Genomic DNA, 21528 nt, shown 5'->3' with positions numbered 1-21528 from the left:
CAAAATGCCAACCCTCCAGAGAAGTCAAAATTCTCTTTTCTTTAAAATCCCTTATTTTCTCCTTCTAAATGGATACCTGTTTAATGATAATGATATTCTGATCAGAAGGTGCTGCAATGACCCTGTACCGCATCCTGCCAGTGCACCTCTTCATGGGGCAATTTTGCTCAGCAGCACCGGGGCTTTGGAGTCTCTGCTCCCATCTCCTCTCTTACCAACACAAAACAAGCGTGTGGCTTTGCTCTTCTGCTCTTTCTTTCCACCAGGCTCTCCCATGCATTTGGGGGGGTTTGATGGTTTGTTTTGATTTAGAATTTGATCCTACATATTGGGTCCCTTTAAAATAGACTTCCAAGACCATTCCCCCCTGCCTTGAAAGACTATGCGTAGAATGAAAATCTTGTCACTAGGAAACATTTAATGAAAAGCTATCAAAGTCACAGGTCCTAGCCTTAAGGGAAAGCAAACAAAAGAATGGGAGACATCAGCTAAAGAAGATTTTCTTGACCTTGAAATTTCCCCAACCAAACCATATGCTGCAGTTTCTCAAAGGGTATTGTTGCAGCACAGGGAGAACAATGTGTATTAGTTGAATAATCAGGATAGATTATCAGAATATATAAAATCAAAGTCTGTACCCTACAGCAAGTCATAAAGAAAAGCAGCCATCTGGAGCATAAGAAATGTTTCTAGCTTTGTCAGTAAGACTTTATTATAAACACACAATATAGGCTGCTAATTAAAAAAAGCTACAACTAAGCATTCTCTCTCTCCAGGGATATTTTCCTACATACTTTAACATTCAGAACTGTGATTGTCATAAAAAGATGTGAGGTTTTTTTAGGCTTTTGGGTCTTCCGGAGACTTACTACAGGGTCTTTGATCTCCCTCATTTGCACCTAGTATTTAGCACTAGTCTGGATCAATGATCGCCAACAAGTGTGTCTTCAGGCCCTACCCAATTTCTGCCTTCTTGCTGATATCAAGAACCCTCTGCGTGGAATTACGAAAACTACCATACACAGAAAAGCTGCTGGAAATTCTGATGAGGAGGTTCCAAGTGCCATCCCAGGTTCCCAAACTATGTACGTGCTTCTCTGAGGTCCACAGTCTCTATAATTTCTAAGTAATGCAATGGCAAAAGCAAAGGAATCAGCTGACACCTACATAAAGGGTAGCTGGAGAGGAAGGTACTGAAGTGTAAAAAGATAGATAGATAGATAGATAGATAGATAGATGGATAGATGGATAGATGGATGTTTTCCATTCAAAAAGGAAGGAAAAAACACACTTTTTTTACCTGAGTTGGAAATTATGCTTATGCTTTTACTGAGAATGCAAAAGTTTTATGTTTAACTTCTGGTCAGGAAGAAACATTCAAGCACCACATAATCCTGCACAACACATGCCTTTTGTATTGCATTCAGAGCTTTCAGTATGAGCAATCATCTTCACACCCAGCATCAGGCTAGTATCCTTGCTCTTCTGACCAACACAAAGCTTACAAGCACCCAGTGTGCTCTACTAGACAAGCTTCTTTTCACTGACCACTTAGGCAAATGTTTTCTTTCACACAAGAAACTTTGAGTTAACATTTTCTTTCCACTCAGTTTTCTGCTTTCCACCCAGAGTCTCAAAGTTCTCTACCTCTTCAGCTGCAGTACTTTTAAAACAGCCTACATTAGAATAATCATTCGGTCATGTTACAAAGTAGTCTCTAGCTAAGCCAAGACCTGGACCCCAAAGTCGTGAATAAGTAGTCTGTATTTAGTCTAGGTCTCTTTAATCAGCAGGTTCTCCAACCTAAAAACATGCACAAGTACATGCACAAGTAGTCAATCTAAAGCTGACTGCACTGGAAGGTCACAAACCAGCATCCTATATTTATATGATGGATTATTGCAAAAAATGTAATTCTATTTTGAAGTCACTAATCTTAAATGCAGGCATTTTACTATTTCTTTCAAATAACAAAAGATAGTGCTTCAAAACTCAATAGAAGTGGAAGGGATTTAAATCATGATAGCAAATCAGACTGTATATTCTTTTTAAATCAGAAAATGTCACAATGCTACTCAAGATATTTGATATTTTGAACTGCTTAGACTGTTGATACACACATGCTCAGCGCATGTACATAACACACACACACAAACACACACACACAACCTGTGTTCACATGGCATTTTCAGTATAGCAGCTAAGCTGGAACACATTACAGAGCTGTGTTGCTCTCCCAAGACATGGTCCAGCTTTAAAAAAACAAACCATGATAAGGCTCAAGAATACGGTGTGGACTCAGAGCCACCTCCCTTCTTCCCTGCGGACTCAGTGGTGATAGCATTTTAACTCCAATTGTTGCAATAGAGATAGACCTGCTCTAGCTCAGACCCATGCTTAAAGATACCCTTCAGAGATTTCCACCTCTCTTACCAAGAGATCTCAGGAGCAGCCAGCAGGGCTGAGTTTCCACATCCAGTCCCATCGTGTTCCTATCGGATCCACTAAGAGCTGGCAGACGAGGCAGCACAAAGCTGCAGTCAGCTCCTGGGGACAGGCAGAGGAACGGAGCACAGCGAGCTCTGGCGCCTGCCCTCCAGCCACACAGGAGATGGATTTTGCAGGTATGTTGTCTGTACAAACAGCGCATCTGATCTTGAGGGCAACCCCTGGGCATGGCTTAAAGCATAACCCAGCCCGTTTTCTGTTCCTTTTTTTACCACAGAGAATAAGTCAAATTATTTGTTAATTCTAGGGAAAGATGTTTCTAGGCTCAAAAAACCCCTATTCTTGGTCCTTTAAATATTTCTTCTGTTTTTTTCTCATCCCCAACTTAATTGTTTTATCATTGTAGGAACTTCTAAGGGCCAGACCCATTATTTCCCAGAGTGTGCACAGAAATAGAGACATATAATTGTATGTTATAGTTGTATATTAAATTATCCTTATATATTCCACAGGTTTTTCTAACTCAAAAGGTGTATCGCTTAAGGATTCATTCCTCCTTTCTAATATACCACAGCATCTCCTCTGGAACAGGACACCGTGCATATAGCAGCCTTTCTCGCAATCAAGCTGTGGTAAACATTAAGTACAATAAGAAAAGGTTGTTCATAGAGCTTTCTACACAAAAAGTTTCTTTACAGCATGTTAATTCCCCACTCAGGCTCTGGTTAAAAAAATGCTCTTTGTTTCACATGATGAAAGGTGCCCTACTTACGGAGAACACAAGTTACTTTATGGTCTTTTGATTTCCTGCTGGACAGGATGTACAGATGGTTTTTTGGAAAAAAAAAGGAACAGATGACACTGAAATACAAAAGAGATTAACAGGGTCACTAGTTTGCACTCCTAGGGTCTAGTTGAAGGATTCCCGCTTCTTAAAATTGTGAGTGGCGAGAGATGATGGACTCATCACTCAATGAAAAGTGAGTTATGACTTTGCAGCACAAACTTACTTGGCTGCTTTCCATTGCCTTGGCTCTGAAGGATGTGAGGGCTCACGGGAATTGCTATTTAGATGTTTCCCTGAATTTTTTGTGGAACATATTAAACATAAGGTGTATCAGGTACAAGTTCAGAGCATCTGGGCTAAATTCATGCCTGATATCGAAGACATTCTGCACTGCACCAGGTGACATTTTAAGCAGGTTATTTGATGTGCTAATATACTTACCACCAAAAACACCTGACTAGGAACAATAGATGTTTTGTAAGAAGACGCAGGACACGGAGCCACACTAAACTTGACAGGTGTTAGGCTAAGATACCTACAGTTATCTAAGGACAGTTAGGTAGTTTGCTACCATCTTCATTATGCCAAGCAAACAACAGAAGGTGTGCTAAGAATACAGAAATATTGCAGGAACAGCCAAAGCATGTGTCATGCAAGATGTGGACACATTACACCTGACATGAAACTGCTCCTTTAACCGAGTAACTGTAGCGCAACATGGTGAAAACCCACTTAAAAAACTGGCATGGAAAGGTGCCATATTTACAGTCTCTTAGAGATTCCGTGTTGGATCAAGAGTGCCTACGTGGGAAAAAATATAAATTCATCCTGCAGTCTAGATTCATTTTGGCTCATACTTCATCATGCTATCTCTGCAAACAAAGGATTGTGCTCACCTATATTCACATCCTGTGGAATAACAGCTAAAGAAAACTAGATTATGCCAAAAAAATTGTAACTCCATGCAAGCCTGGCCTTGGGCTGTAGACTCTGGCTTGAAGAATAAAGAACAAATTTTCTTTAAGGCTTCAGCCTCTAATTATATCTATATCCCTTCTAGGCTCTAGTATGTTTTTAGGGACAGAGAAAGAAATTCAGGCCTCTCTGAGCTTCTGGTCTTGCAAAGAGCTTCATCACAAAACTCTAGCAGGCTCATGTCAGTCCATATAAACAAGACTGAGATCAAGAAAGCAGGCAGTTCTAATCTGCAGGCCATTTGGTTTCTTCCATGAACAAACTGCAGTCTGCTGACAGAGACAAAACAACCTGATCCTCAAATCCCGCCACCCTCTCAGTTCCTGGATGACTCCTGACTCCTGTGTATCATGTCCTAGGAGAGAAGTGAGGAAAACACACTCTCCTTACCTCCCAGGATCTTTTCTGGACTTTCTTTTCCTGTTTAAGGAAATGTCAAGGGTTCATGAGCATGCACAGACACAATCCATGGACTCTGCTGGGATGCTGCAAGAAGGGAACCTCTAGGGCACTCAGCACTCCCCCAAAGCATTTCAGACCATGCTGCCGCCCACGGAGCGCTCTCTCCTGCTGTGATGCAGAAATGCTCACAATATCCTTTGCCTTGGACACAGCTACTTTGGATGGCTAAGACGGAGAAAGAAGCACCCTGGTTTTGTACATTTGGTCCCTAAGAAAAGCTGTTTGCAGCTTGGCTGTTTGCTTTATGCTCCATGCTATCCTGCTGCTATCAGGGGAACAGGAGCTTCAACATGGAACAAAGATGAGGATCAGCTTGATTTGTTTTTAGCAAATGCTCTCTCTAGCAGATGAACATACGATTGCCATCTTGCAAGAAACGCCAATGAGCATCATTTAGCAAATCTGGTGATCTATGAGCAAGGGAAGAAAGCTAAGAAGATCAGGAGGAGTATGGTCTGGGCATTAAAATAATCCTGCCTGACTCCTAAAAAAAACCCAAATCTGTTGAGCAAAGGAGGTACCATTTTTAACTTTCATTTCTCTTACCGTAACCACATTTTAACAGCAAGCGCAGCAGGCTTAACTGTGAGCTCTCATAGAAATTTCCCATTTTTGAAATCACAAGTTTCATTTTGAAAGCTTACGTATTTCCTCATATTCAATGCCTGCTTTGAAGGCTCTATCACTGATATGGGTGGTGCAGCTATATTGAATGGATTCAGTGGAGGTCTCTGATTGAAAAAAAGCTCAGCAAGCTTTCCAGGCCCCATCCTGTTCTCTGGCATACCTGCTCATCTGAGAGGAAAGCTCTAAATATTCTGTGCTGCCTAAGTTTTCCTAAGATTTTTTCAACCATCCTTTTTACTGAAACTAGAGCAGCAGCTTATAAGGAAGTCTCACACAAGTCAGAAATGCATGCACTGGAGCAATTTGGTCGTTCCATTTCCGTGGATGGATCCCCAAGAGTTATTTTACCTCATTTCACACTAGGCCTCTTTACAATATAAGCATGTAATAAAAGTGCACAGAAACACATATCACAGTTCACAAAACATTTTTATGCTAAAAATGAAGCAAATTTCTCTCCCATTCTCTCCAAAGTGAGAAAGACTAGTTTTAAAGGGTGAACACAGTTTGAAGACACCTTATGACTGAGACAGGCTCGTGTCAGTCCATATAAACAAGACTGAGATCAAGAAAGCAGGCAGTTCTAATCTGCAGGCCATTTGGTTTCTTCCATGAACAAACTGCAGTCTGCTGACAGAGACAAAACAACCTGATCCTCAAATCCCGCCACCCTCTCAGTTCCTGGATGACTCCTGACTCCTGTGTATCATGTCCTAGGAGAGAAGTGAGGAAAACACGCTCTCCTTACCTCCCAGGAGACCTTTCACATACTAAAATAGCCCAATGAAGCAGTACAAATTCTCTACAGGACTGTGTATCAGTAACATTAAGCGGTATCCTGCTGCTGCATTTGAGTTTACCAACACACCCTTCTCTTCCTATTTGTAAAAAGTTCATTGAAATATATACTTCCTTATTTTTTTCTGTGCCAGAGGTGCACAGGCCTAGAAAGGAACTTACTGTGGGACACTATGGGCCAAATTCTGCTGTCAGCGTCAAAGCCAGTGACAAACCTCCCTTGTCCTTTCAGACAGAGAATTAGAAGCCCTAAAATAATAAGAAACATTAACAGATCTCTTTAAAAATAATGATGAAGTTTGTTCTTGCAAAGCAGGCAACTTCCAAGATGCTGGTTGATGCTGAAATCAGAATATGGTGTTTAAAGACTTCTTTGTGTAACTGAACTCTTAGACAGAACTGTTACATCTCTTTAGAATGGGGGATTATATTTCTTACTTTGTCTGAAAGGTGATTTCATGCTTCAAGAAGTAAAGAAAGTTTGTGCATTGATAATGTAAATGCAGATGGCTCCCATAATGATTGACACCAGAGGTCATGCAAGTGGAGCTTCATTTCTACTCCCAGTAGATCATGCAGCCAAGCAAATTAACAGCTCTTTAGGAATTAGGAAGTCAACATTTTGACAGCTCTGTCTTCCCCTCTTGAAATGGGTTCAGTTCAGAGGCCCTCCTTGAGGCCTGATCTGCTCCTCACAATTATCTTTTTTAATAGACAATATGAAAGCCAGTGACACTCCAAGTGTACTGTTATATAGAAGCCAATTTCTTTCCCTGCGAAGGACATAAGCAGCAAAGAAGGAAACTGACTGTTTTATACAGCAAGAAGTGAAACACTCTGTCATAAAGAGGTATTAATTTTATAGAACTGTCAAAAAACTGTCTGTCCCAATCCAAAATGTATGTCTCAAAATGAGAGACCTTTTGCAACTAACATCTGGAAGACTAATGCTCTTCGTGCAGAAGATAAGCAAAGTACATCCCTAACAGGTTGATTTTGCAATGTGCTCTCACTTACTAAAGGGGGATCTTGCCAGTACAATAAAAAAGCTATTGAACTACAACCCAAATATTGAGACAAATATTAAGAACTTCAGCACAGCACTTTCCCCTGCTGCATATGTTCCGACAGCAGCCTTTCTTCTTGCATAAAGACATACAAAACATAACACAGTACTGGAATATCAATAGGGTAACAACAATTCTTTTGTTCCTTTTTGCCTGACAATAGGTTGATTTGGCCCTTGCACTCAAATTTATAAGAACTGAAAAAGAATACTTCACTCTCCTGCCTAGACATACCAAGCCCAGTTCTGTTTCTGCTAGAACTCGCTCAGGCCCCTTATTTCATCAGTGAGTTTTCTACCGTAGTTTATGGAAGTCCCAATTTGAAGTGCACCTAGTGCAGTCTACAGCTGCTGTTCACATTGGGTTGGCAGGCTTCTGGTAGAGCTAGCAGTACTATATGCTAGCCCACATTTTCCAAGGGCCCCCCAGAACAGTGGATTCTCATTACACTGAAAGGGTCCTTTCCACTTCCAGGAATTCCTTGTAATGAAAAATATATATCCAAAATAAAGGTCAAAGTTATTTAAATACAAAAGTATTCTTTTAAATTTTATCTACCTATCTCTATATTGGGATCCATTTTCCACCAAAATTTTCCACCATTTTGCACCAAATCACCCAAATGCACAAGACTATCCATTAGAGCTCCAATAGTGGGGAGCAAGATTATTTCGAGCTCTGGAGATTCTGGACTGTAGAAAATTCAGGTGAAGTAGAACAAGGCTGTTATAAATTGAAATAAATCTTTGACCCTTTATCTCTATCAGGGCCTTCCAGGCTGCACCACATTGGCCTACTACTGAATTCACTGCCTCCTTCTCTCTCTCTCCACCATACCTGGCTGAGAACTATGGACTGAAGAGCAAGCTGGACACTCACCGAAGGGACAACGGCTTGGCTTGCAAACCTTTATTTTCACGAGCCACCAGAGGCCCGTTTGGCATAATCATCAGGAAACACCCTCTGCTACTCAAAATAGAAAAACTTTTCTCAAGGGATCACAACAATACCTGTGCTTGCCCTTAGCCTTCATTTCTTTTTCTTCAGTTTTCTTCAGTTCCTAAACTACAGAAATGCAGTGCTTCTAACAAAGAATGCTTTACCAGCTCTATGCTAAAGACTATTTTTTGGTGTAACTGCTAGTGTAGAATATTAGAAGCACGTTCAACATGACTTTTTAATTCACCACTTCTCAAAACTGAATGGCTTTGTATCACATAGGAAAGACCTGAATTTTATTTCCTTCATCATAGTTATTGTTAAGTGAGAATGCAGACAAATCCATCCTACTTATATCCCCTCTCTTTGCTTCTTATTTGCAGTCACTAACTCCTGTGCATTTTCCAACCTGGGGAGTATCACTGATATGTTTATGAAGTTAGCTCTGGTTAAATGATGGCAGTACATTATTGTATATAATAAAAAGTTTGCATTTGATATGTAGTTAGTGATTGTGAAGAAAATATCAAAATGGTAATACTATAAACTAGGAAGACTATAGTGCCTAGGAGTGAGGGAGAGGGAAAACGAATATCCACAGGAAGTCTAAATGCAAACAATATAAAAATCAGCATGAAGCCTACGGCTTTCTGGGTGGCAACAAAAAACGACAGCAAGTAGCATCAAAAAAATTTATAAGAGGAGCCTATAAGCATTCAAGCTTCAGGATCTAGACCAAGCATTAACTGACATGGGCTAAGAAACCTCTCTGGGCAGGTCAACACAGTACTGTCCATCTTCTCTACAGTATCCAGTCTCTTGCACTATCAGAGACAAGATATTAGACTTGCTGTTTCCCTGAGCTGTTTGGAATTTCAGAGCCTTTGTCCTACTAATTATTCAGCCAGCTTCATCTAAACTATTTACTTATCCTTGATCTATGCATGATACTGATTACAAGGAGAATGTCTACACAGAGAAAAGAAAATGGAGAATTACTTAGAACATTCAAGTCCCCAGAGACTTAGCTAAGGCATGATCCTACATCTTTCTCCACAGTATTAATTCACTGCTGCTTCCTGACTATTGCTGTTTTGAAACTATGCAATGCAATAAAGAAAACAAGATACTACTCAATTTTGCTAGTGTCTCTTTCTGTAGTTTCTAAGATTATATATTACACCATGACAGGTATTGGACATGCTGACTGCTTTCAAAGATAATTTCTTGATGGCAAATAAAGATGAATTAAGACAGAAATTTAGAAAACACAGACTTTGACAGAAGGGAACAACCACAGCACATATACATACAATATCCTCTGGCAGAAGTTGCCAGCACTTATCATTGGTGACTGACTTGCATAATTTCTTATCTACCATCACCATCAACTACAAAGTATTCTAATAAACAGGACTGAGATTCTTGCTGCAGTGAAGCTGTAGTGATTTACTCCAGCTGAGGATCTGATCCTTTGCCTCTTGAGCAGTGTCCAAGTGTTCCAGTGGCCTATTTGGGAACCATCCAACCATTTGTGTTTCTGGATAGAATATAAATAGACGGGAAGGAATATAAAAACATTCTCCCAAAGCCAATTTGGAAATACTTCTCAAGACACTCCTGAAGCATCAATCACTGTCCAGCTGACCTAGACTACAGACATCAAGGTTAACTCTTCCCTCGACCTACTGTCACTCTCGCAAAGATAAAATATCTTCAGTTTCACACTAACCAGGACTCTTGGTTAGAGAGATAATAGATAATGATTGAACATGTCTTTTTTTTGGAACTCCTCCCTTCTGTAACTTTTTCTCCAGCTTTTTTTCAGAGAGATGTTAGTTAAAAGCATGTATATATCATGCTAAATGAGACAGCTGTCTTTCAGCTGGTTAAAAAACTCCGTATGTTGAACAGAGCAATGCAAGCTGCCTGAGAATTTGGTCAAATATATGTATGGGTAGATGTTGGGGAATTAAACTTCTTTTCTGACATTTTTGAACCTTTTAATGACCTTTCTTTGTAGTGGCAATTTTCCACGTGAAAGGTACTGTGTTTGGTACTGTGTCCCTTGAGGATTACGAAAGAGACCAAAATACATACACCAGGGTGATGTGAAACGGAGCTGAAAAAAGGAAAATCTGGGTTCCATAAAAATGAACTACCCTGTTTTTCATGTCTCCTAACCTTTTCCTTCCAGTCTTGAGTACAGTTTTGTTAAAGCATTTGAAGGATAATGAGGATTGCTAAATGGAGCTGTTGTAAGATAGGACCTCTACAACATATTTTGATAAGATCATAAACAGCTACTAACATATCATTACATGATATGTCAAGAATAGGTTATTTTGATTAATATGTACGTTAGCCAGCTGAGGTCTCCCCTCTTACAATTAGACCACAGGATAGTAACAGTATTGTATGTGTACAGTAATTTAGACCAAGTTTCCTATGACTAGTAGTAACAGTACAGTCATTTGTCTTCCTCTTATTCCTCCACTTGCAAAACAATCAAAATTAAGCTGGTCACTTAGTCACATAGATCCTTTTGAAAAATTTGCCCAAACTTAGGAAACTCAAGGTGTGGAATCTTTTCTATGTTTCAGACTCTCTGGATTTGATTTTGACTATTTCAAACTAACTAGAGAATACCAAAGATTTGGACAATACTTCAAAAGCATCAAGTAGTGCATGTCCTGCCAAATCTATCTATGTACACATTTCCAGTACACCTTCATGAAGAGTAAGACAGCACCATCACTAATGAAGAACACCTCATCCCCATCCCTCTACTTTCTCTGTAACTTTCTGACCTCATTCCTTTGATTCAAGGAAAGAGCCACATTAAATTCTGCTGTCATTAAGTTGCTGCAATTTTTGGGAGACATCTTGGCCATGAAGTTCAAGCAAACACTATCTCTTTGCAGCCTGAGAAAGTGCAAAGCATTTCAACACTATGGTAGTAAATATTTGGTTCAGCAAAAATATGCTCACCTAGCCTTACAGAATCAAGGCCTTCAAACCAGACTGCCAAACTATGTGGACTAAGTTATTTGGCACTGTTAGACCTGATCAGAGGAAATGCACTAGATACCTGCAAACAGTCCAAACACAGCACTGAAAGGCATACATACCTAAGGGAAGGAACAGGGCTCCCTGTGCAAACTGCAAAGAGCCAGTCCAAAACCAGAGACAATAGGCTCTTTATTGAGAGATCTGCTCAAGGTCCCAGACTTCCACAATGGAATCTAAATTGGATCTTACTTTAGAGGATCAATTAAGTTGTTCAGTGATTCTGCTTACATGGACACAGAAGAGTTACTGTTGTGCTATACTTTTGTCTTCAAGAAAGACTTTGAGGGATGAGTGGAGCAAAGCAGAAATGCAGGGAAACAAAATGGCTCTATAAAACTCCCTACAGGAAAAAAAAATTCAGTCAAGATTAACACACATGAAGCTGAATACCTCACCAAATCATCAGCCTATGTTGTGGCTGAAAATCCTGTGTATGAACAACAAAAATAATAAATACCAATTATGTGTATAATATCGATCCTTTCATCCTGCAAATTCCTAAAACACCTCCTAAGCACTAGGCACAGAAATCCATGGAACTCAGCAGCCATTGAAACAGCAAAAATTCTTAATACCTTAAGGCATTACTAAAACAAGAAAATACCAAATTATCAATTTTAGGAAAAAAGCGCCAGGAAAATGATTCAGTAGAAATCGTAACAGTAACAGCATTTTCTTTTTCTTTTTTTCTTTTTCTCTTTTTTGTTAGTCATTAATAGTCTTTGGTTTTCCCAGGGCACGAATAAAGAGAACATGATTGATGTCCTCATCACTCGCTTATAGCAAAATACTAACCTTCTGTATTGCTGATTTTGATCTAAGATGGAAAAAATCAAAATTAGTAACTCTTTCCTTTCCTTTTACTTCTTGTTATATTAAAGAGATTTCAGATTCCAAGTCAGAGGAAGGAAGGAAGCAAGGGGATATGAAAGAGAGTGCTACTTTATTAAAACAAATCCTATTCTAAGCCATTTTCTGCCTATAGTTCAGAATAGGTGAACTTCCATCAGTCATCACAAGGAACCACAGGAAAAAAAAGAAAGAGCTAGAATTTGAAGAAGGAGAGCCTCATAGTATCTTTGGTTCCTGCAGATGCTCTTCCTTCCTTTCCTTCTGCTTTCTCTGTGCTCCATATTTTCATGGCACCCAAGAGGGAGGCAGGTCCTATTTAAAGGGGTTGGTGGAGTGGCTCAGCAGACTAAAAGAGAATCTCAGCTTCCTGCTGCCAGCTCCTACCCAAAGCTGTGTTCTACCTCTGCAAGAAAAGATTCAGCAAATTAAGGAGAAAAAAAAAAAGAATCAAGTGACATAACAAAACAGAAACAGAAACACTAAGGCGGGTCTTGCTCTTTTTCATACTAAAGCAAGAAGTACAGGTGTCCAAGCAAGCTGGCTTTCAAACCTTCTAGCCACCTTAGACTTAGAAGTTAGCTAGTTACTATTCAAACAAGCAACAAGGCTGGGGAAAGAACTCCCATGTGTGCCAAGCCTATAACAGGGCTTCTGCAAAGAGGCCCACTCCAGCTGCAAAGGCTACAGGGCAATATTGCGTTCATTAGGCTATCCTCTTCCTAACTTTGCACAAAAACATTTAGAAGGCAAGTCCTTCTGAGCAAAAAAGTCCTCCAGGGAATTGTTTAGGTTTCCTTCAGAACTTTACAAAACCCCACAGCAGAAAATGAAAATATTTTGGAGCTGTAAAATGCTTCAAGCTTTGACAGGGAAAACTGGCACAGAAAGCCTGCCAGCATCTGTCACTCGTTCAGTGTGGTGGTGCTAAGGCTAAGGGAAGCCAACAAAGCTATAGATTCATTCAGGAGATGTAAAGAAAAAATTCATGGCAGAATTCATAGGAGTAGGATTCATGGGAATTCATGGGAGAAGGAATCATGGGAATTCATTCAAAAGAATTCAGGGGAGCAGGAACCTGTATCAGTAATGAAGTTGTTACTCATCAGTCCCATGCTAAAAGGCATGGAAGCCATTTTGTTTTTATTGTAAGAGACTACAGTAGCATTCTAGGTATGGTCTCTACATCCCAAAATTTTCATAGCCCAGAGCAGATCAGTTTTAGGACATTAAAAACTCATGTTTCTCCAATACACCCATCACAGATGGAAAGGCAAGATCGTGCAGAATCATCTGAATACACGAGGTTTTACTCACAGAGGTCCACTCTTGACCCAGCCTTACTGTGGGTTCAGGGTTCCTTACAGCTGAAGCTCAGGGTCAGGCTTTTCTGGAGTAAAAGTGGCAAGGGAAGCAGAAAAGAGAGAAAGGATGGGAAGAAAAGAAAAGCCAGTTGGAGAGGATCTAACACTGTCTAACACAGCAGCATAGTACAATGCTGTTGAAATGAAAAGAGAAGAGGGAAGCAGGCAGGAATAATTCAACAAACCCAACTTAATGAGATTTCACAGTGTATGAATACTTGAATCAAAGGCAGCAGGAGTATGTTTACCCTCAATTTACTTTCTGTGCTCTCTTCTTGCACATACACAGAAATTAATTATGTCAGCAAGGAAACACTTTTGGTGGCGGGTGCTCTCCCAGAGGCTGGACATGTCTAAATTACCTGAATCAGGATGAAAAGATTTGAGATTGTGTGTCTTCTGACTCTACCAAGTGAGTATCCTAAGTAGTCAGTTTTATACTTAGGGTACTCTGGGAAGAAATTCTCTCCGTTCTTCCTGCTGCAGATGTCCCAGCGTGGGACAGAATACTGAAACATTCATTCTGACAGAGCACAAAATGATTCTCCAGACTTACAGGTAGCCTGTGCTCCCAGGAGAGAAGAAATACATTCAAGCTTGACAGGCAGAGGAGGAAATTGAAGTCTAGGGCCTGGATAAGCGCCAGGACCCTGAGCCAGAAGGGGGCTCCATTACTTTCTCTGCTAGACCACTATAAATTTAGCTACAGCATAATTGAGATTGCATTGCTGACTAGTGGGTAGTGGGTAGCTTTGGGATGACCTAAATCAAATCATCAAGAAACTCCAAGCAGTTTTGCCTGTCTGACTTCTTCCGCATTTGGCAGGCAAGGCATCCTTTTTCCAATATGATGGGATTCTCCTCAGAGGCTAAAGTGAATGGAAGAAGAAAAACCCTTCCAGCTGTTTATGCCTTCAATTTTATCTTCTTTTTTTTTCTATCTAAGAGTCTACAACCTTAAGGAAAGAACACAGACTAAAGAAAGACGTAGCAGTAGCCATGGGCAAACATGTGTCCCCATGTCTTTACAGGATGTAAGATGACTGGGAGACTGTAGAAGTTAGATATGGAATATACCCACCTTCTGAAATCCAGGTCAACTATTTCTCTCTGAACTGTTTTGCAATCTGCACTTAGGAAGCTCTTAGCCGCACTTCACCCATTCTTTGTGCATTTCCAACCTCATGCACTCACCATCTGTAGAGGCAATTCAAAGGGTAGAGCTGGGGAACGCCTTCACAAGAAACTAGCCCTTTTTTATTTGACTGAACTGCTGAGAATCTGAAACACTTTTATTGTAGCACAGTGAAAACCTAGTGACAGATGGTATTAATCAGTTAAAAATAAATCTCCTTTATGCAACCAGCTTTTACATTCATTCAACAAATCATTAAATCTACAATATATTTTTGTGTGTTGTGCATTGCAGAAGAACCACTGCAGTGCGTTTTTCTTAATTGGCTAACGTTCGCTTACCTATCATTTACCACTAGATAAAATAGGTAAAATCTTAGTCCTCATAAAGTCAATGGCAAAACACCACTCTTTCTTCAGTGGGGAACAGGATTTCACTTAGCAAAACCTTTAAGATGAGCACGAATCATCTTAAACTGAAAGTACAGATTCAAATACCCCAAACCCTGAAGAGATGCAGGTCATGAGCTGAACACTGTGACTAAAGCTGAAAAATGTATTAAGTTAACTTATCAAATGCAAACCTATCAGGTTATATCCTTTGTGTTACCAGCACCTACCTACAGTGTTGCATGTGCACCTTGTCATGACAAGCTTCCTTGCAACTCTGCATTAGGGATCATTTCAACTTTACAGCACAAGGATGGGAGAAAGTCGGTGCGTTTGAATGTACTTATCCAGTCCAGACTTAGGAATTCACAATCTTAAGTATAGAACCCTTTCATATGTAATAATGGAATAATCCTGAAGATATGTTTGTCTAAAAATTAGGCCTGGCTACAATATAGCAACATATCTTAAATCATTTTTCATCTACAGATCTTAAATCACTTTGCAAAGAGGGCATAATTGTCTTTATTTTGCAGGTGGCAACACTGGGACTCAGAAAGGCAGCTGCGGAAAAGCAACAGGACGAAGACCTTTTCTGACTCCCTCTCCACTGGGCCACATGATTTTATATAATCACATATTCCCAGAAGTGGATATTTACAGCCTTTCTTCTCTGGCAGGACTGTCATGGACTGAGGCAATCTTCTCCTTCCTATATGCACAATAAAAATAAATTAACTTAGAAACAGAAATAGACTAGAGAAGTAAAAGATAAGGCATCTAATCAAGGTACTGCTGTAATTGATGTTTTCCATATCCTCCTCTCAGTTCCCTGCACATGAGTCCTTGGACATTACGGAAAGTAACAGAGGTTAAAAATTGGCTCAGCTTAGAATAATTACTGTCATTTTTAAACCCTAAGCATGTTAATGAAACCAAAGGCCCTCGAAGGATATCTCTATTTTCTTCAAAAATATTCCATACATAGCAGATGTCACCTGCAAGAAATCAGGAAGTCAAGTTTCCATCACTGAAAATCATGATCCTCAGTCTTTTAAAATAGTTTCCCCTAACCAAAGGGAGAAATGATCATAATTAGAAATAAGTAGCACTTGAGGATATGTGTATCCATGTGCATATCTGTGTGTATGCAGATTCATGCTATTCCCCGATGCATTCTTCCTCATTTACCTTTGATATTACCTCCTTTTGCTAGTAGCCTGAATTTGCAGATGCTCTCACTAGTTTAATGTTTGGCACTGTCCATGCTCCAAACCTCCTCTGAAGTAGAAAGACCCACCATATCTCTCCCTTCTAACCTCATTATTTAAAAACCAAGTTATCCTAGGACTTCTTAAAGGAGAAAAGTTGCATGATCTTTTCTGACTGAAGGAACCCTTACTTAAAAGTGCAAAAATACTACTATTACCACGATTACTTTCCACAGTGAACAGTAACAGAGTCTGATATCATGAGGCCTTATCTAACAATTCAGTTTCCTAAATAAACCACTGCTACCATTCTACATCATTAACCCAATCTTAGGAGCAAATACCTGTAACCAAGCAATCTAAAGGTGTCATTACGGGTAGTACATTGATCACTGTCATATGAAAGCAATCGGTACAAAGCCAAAAAGGGATAGTTCAGAGACAAAGAGAGTCTCTTCAGACTGTAAGATTTGTGGGCAAGAACTCTCTGGTTCAGTTCAGTGCTCGTCCAAGTCTTCAAATGGGGAAGTCTTCTAGGCACCTCTGTAACAGTGTATAACATCCTAACAATCAATAAAGAAGGCAGAAGGAGAAGAAAAGAAAACATTTCATCAAGTGCAGGAAAATTTCTATGTAGTGTAATTTCTTACATTACTGTATACCCTCTCAGGGGAGGTGACGGAAGGCCCAAAACCTAAGACGTTTCAAGCTAGCCTGCACAAAGCACGAGAAAACTACAGGGCAGAGAATAAGTAAGGTGTGGAAGGAAGTTAGCCCACCCAGCTAGAGATACCCTTCTATTAATTCAAGGTTTCTGTGATTATTAGATACACTAAAAAATTAAAAATCCAAATAAAAAAACTCCTGATTCCAATTTCATGACATGATATTTCAGTTTTAACATTGGGCCCATTGGTACAGTACCTTTATTCTCTTTTCATCTGTGCATAGCACATAACTTGAGTCAGGTGAGTACTGCTATTAAAATTCCTTTGCAAGGACAGGCTCTGCTGGAAACGAAAGTGAAAAGGCAATTCCAAATTTCATTTTAACTTCAGAAAGTTTCAGCTTGTCTCCATTTTGGAGACTGGAGATTCCATTTTTGGAGTGAGAGTTGGATCTATTTCTCATTTTGTCCTGAATTTTCAACCCGACCCCAACTATAAAGAAGAATGTCCACCCCACACCATGTCCAAGGGCTTGTGCATGTCTTCCGAAGCAAACAGCAAGTCATTCTGGAGGTGCAGTTAGATGCAGACCCCTGCAAGTATGGTGTTTGCAAGGTCAGATGATGATCACTAGACTAGAATGATACTGTGGCCACTGTAAACATCTCGATGGACATCAGAAGAGGAGGACAGCTAGACCCTTGCCACAAGTGCAACAGCTTTCAAAGGAAAGTCTCACTCCTATTAGTCACAAAATTGCTATCAAAGCCATGTATATGCTGACATATACTTCAGAAACACACATTCAACTGCCATATCCATATTCAAGATTATGGCAATGCAGATTTTCTCATGAATTGACCTGTAAATTACTCTGATACTGCAATCAATCCTGACAACACTAGAAATAACCACACGAAATCTAAGAATAATTTTCACTTTCTTGAACATTATCTGAGTGTACCTGACGATGGAAAAACTACTGAGACTGTTACAAGGTATATTCATGATTCTTGGGATGGCAGGTTTTGGTTGTTACCTTTTTTTTTCCCCCCTTTTCTGAAAAAAATGTAAATGTTTTCCATGAGATTTTGAAAAGATACATTTCCCTATGAAATACTGCAGAATATAACAGAATTTGGTACAGTTCAACTGACACACATGGAACCTGGAAAGACAACCAAGCACAGAAAACAAGATAGGAGCTAGCGGGTCCAACAAAGCTCTTCATGTTTGCACAGCTACAAAGACCTAATCATGGCTTCAGTGCTTAGTGCTAAAACCAGGTTTCCCTACAGAAACTTAGTGGCTGGTTCAAACATACATGCCGACTGGGAGTCATGTGAAGAAGCATCGCTCCCCCCAAACTATTCCCATAGTACCAGCTGACTGGAAAGCAAGTGCCTGCATTGCTTTAGCAACATCCCTAGCCACTGTGTGAAATACAGTATTCATGAGAAAGTCCATGTTGTCACATCTCTCTCCATGAGGACGCAAAACACTTTCTCAAGGAGAGCCAGCACTGACCCCAAACGAGAAGTAAACAGTCTGTTCCCACAGACCAGAGCCCCAGAAGGTAACAAAGCCAACTGAAACACAAAAAGAAAATAAACTCAGCAAAACCGACAAAGCAAAAGCCAAGGTCAAGGAGTTTCTGTAACAACAAACAGTGTCTTCTCCTTCCCACTGCGAAACTAAAGGCTCTTCAACCCCTAATGATTCATGTAAGTGCAAGCGTCTACACACCGCACATTTGCCTTTATGTATGGAATAATGACTCCAGCACGAACAACATGCATCCCAAACCACCAGTAAAACAACTACAGGAAGCACTGCCAAGCCTGGTGACACATGCAGGTTTTCTTCCATCCCTGAAAGCTCTCTCCCCTTTGCTTTCATTAGCCCTGTTATGATGTTACATAGTTCATCTCATCAGGCAACAGGGCTCAAATATATAGGGCCACGTACACTTGCCATTAAAACATAGCTGAGGGAAACAAAGATAAGAGGCACAATACTCTAGAAGAAAATCTCCAAATACTATTCCCTTGAAAACAAACGGAGGGGAAAAAACATCTTCAAAAAAACACAGCAGAGAAAATTGCTGGAGGTAGTAAACTTTCCTTAATCCCCCAAATCTACGTCTCTCTGTTACTGCCTTTGAAACAGTTCAACGGCAAGAGGGTCACAATATTCTGTCAATGGTTCCCCCCCACAAGGTTTCCTGCATATTTTACTAAGAAGATACACTCCGTTGCTCCCAGGGGCCTGCAGGAACCACTTAGTCACTTTAAAAACAGTTTTAAAAACAATTATATCCTGTGAACATCCAGTAGCTAATTTTCTAATTCAGCCTCCTAGCACTATTATGCATTACTGATTCCTCTCCCCAAAAAATCAGTAGGGCATATTCTAGGGAGGGGGGCATGTTCAGTTGCAAAATATACTTTATTTCAAAGTCTCCAGTCTAAGGCCAAAACAGCAAATGTTATTTAAAAGAGAGTGATAGATAGGACCCTGGATTAGACCATGAGACCATCAATTCTGCTATCCTGCCTCTGGCATTAACCAATTCACAACGCTCCAGATAAAGGGGAAAAAAATTTCCAAACAATCCCTATAATGCACCTATAGCATAATGATAGAAGTGCAACGAGGAAAAATTCTTCCCTGACCTCTGTGGCAAGCAGCTTATATCCTCAAGCATTAAATTTGATTGACCTTTTTTAGCTTGCATAACCACAAATTGCATTATTGTCCGTAAAAATATCCTGAAAGTATAATGGAAAAATCCTACAGCAACTGCCAAAATAATGGGGGCTCAGCAGAGGCTTAATGGTATTTCACAAGCACGTCTATGTAAATAGAGATGGAACATCAGTACATTACATTTAACGAGTTTACTGCATGCCTTGCTGGTTAGGTTTTTTCTTAATTAAAGGTGCAATCCTGCATGGTTTGCATAACGCACATTTTGACCTCAGACTAGCAAAATCATTTGAACACATTCTTAATTCTAACTGGTTAACAAATTCTTATGTGTGTTTAGCACAGCCAGGCGAGAAAGCTCAGCACCATGTAGGACTGAACCATGGGAAACTGATTTGGCCTCCTGTGTCTGTCCCTGCACAGGCTGAACAAAGCCTGGCAAGAAAAGGCCCCATTCACAGAACAAGTGCCTCTGAAAACACAGAAAAAATGTCAGGGTCATGCTGTGTTGGTGTCTTTCAAGTACATACCCCACCAAATGGGATATGCTGCTTCAAAAATCAGTCAGACAAAATTGCCACAATTGAAAAAGGCTCACATAAGTCTTTGAGCCAAGGAGTTTGCCAGGGTAACCAGGCCCAAGGCACTGGTTAGCAGACACTCAACCATAGCTAATAAAGCATGTAAGGGCATGGAAGGGAACTTAGCTGCACTGTAGGCTCCCACATTCAAATCCACAGTGTAAAAACCAACTGAGCTACTCCTTAAACCCTACAGCTGTTCTTCATTCTCACGTCAGAGCTGCCCAGATCCCTGGAAGTCGGCCTCCATGTATGCAGAACAGACCCGCTATACAGGTCACATTAGCCAACCATCAGATTAGCAGCTTGAAGCAATGGAACTAGACCACAAAATTTCTTCTGCTCCTCTGAATGCTTTCTAACTGTAAGGTTACAGACGTATATTCTCCTTCGTGCTTCTTCCCTTCCTGTCATGCTTCTTCACCCGAAGTGTGGCAAACACTTTTTCCAGCCCCAATCAAAAAAGCCTAGTTTGAGCTCTCCTAAGGGTGGAAAAAGAAGGTTTGAGCTCCGCTGGGCCGATATGGGCAGTACAAATGGGTAGCCCTTTCCCAAAGAGTATAGTGTGGCAGCAACTGGGATCTAAATGGCAAGGGTGTGTCCTGCTCAGTTGCCTGAAAGCTTTGTTCTTAAGGAGCACCCCAAAGAGAAGGTTTCAGGAGAAAAACCCCAAGGGGACTGTGATGCCATCCTGCAGATCAAGGCTGGCTCAGTACCGACCTTTAGGATCTCATGGTGAGGTGCCTAATGCTCCTTGGCACTGTGAAGGGAGCCTCACACAGGTTCTGGGCTCTGCTTTGGAGGTCAGGCTCCTCTTTAGATCTCATTCAAAGGTACGGATTTATGGGGGGTCGGGTTGGTGTAAATGCTAATTGTTGGGAACATTTACAGCTGGCTCTAAATAAACACAGAAGGCAAATGGCATTGCAAGCTGTGTGTTTGTGTTTGCACTGCAAAGCAGCAACGAACAGATTGGCAAGTTTTTCTTAAGTGATCTTGAAATGAAATAACATTGATACCACATGCATTATGCAAAAGTGGATGGATTGATTGGTAGGTCATGCAATTCCAAAGACCCATTAAACAGCTTCCTTTAAATAATTAAGCACAGGAAAAGCTAACCAGAATCATCTTGCTACTTAGTGGATTCACTATTTACTTCACTGTTAAAGAGGTTCTCCCCAACTTCAGGCATGGCCCTCACTTTCATAAGCACTATTATGTTAAGAAACATCTTCATACAACACCCACAAGAGTCAGCTTCCCAGTCCCGACACTTTGTTCACAGGGGCCTCTCTGCTGTCTCAGGGATTTGGCAGCACTTCATTTGCTAGTGTAAGCAGGGAATGCAAGTGAGTTGTTTTTCTAAGCATTTCCCAAACATCCAGGGTTATTTTTTGTGCTTTATTTCTTGGCAATGGTATCCAAAATACAACAACAAGCAGTA

Source organism: Apteryx mantelli, chromosome 16, assembly GCF_036417845.1.
Source record: "Apteryx mantelli isolate bAptMan1 chromosome 16, bAptMan1.hap1, whole genome shotgun sequence".
Classification (NCBI taxonomy): Eukaryota; Metazoa; Chordata; class Aves; order Apterygiformes; family Apterygidae; genus Apteryx; species Apteryx mantelli.
Note: the sequence above shows the minus strand (reverse complement) of the source record.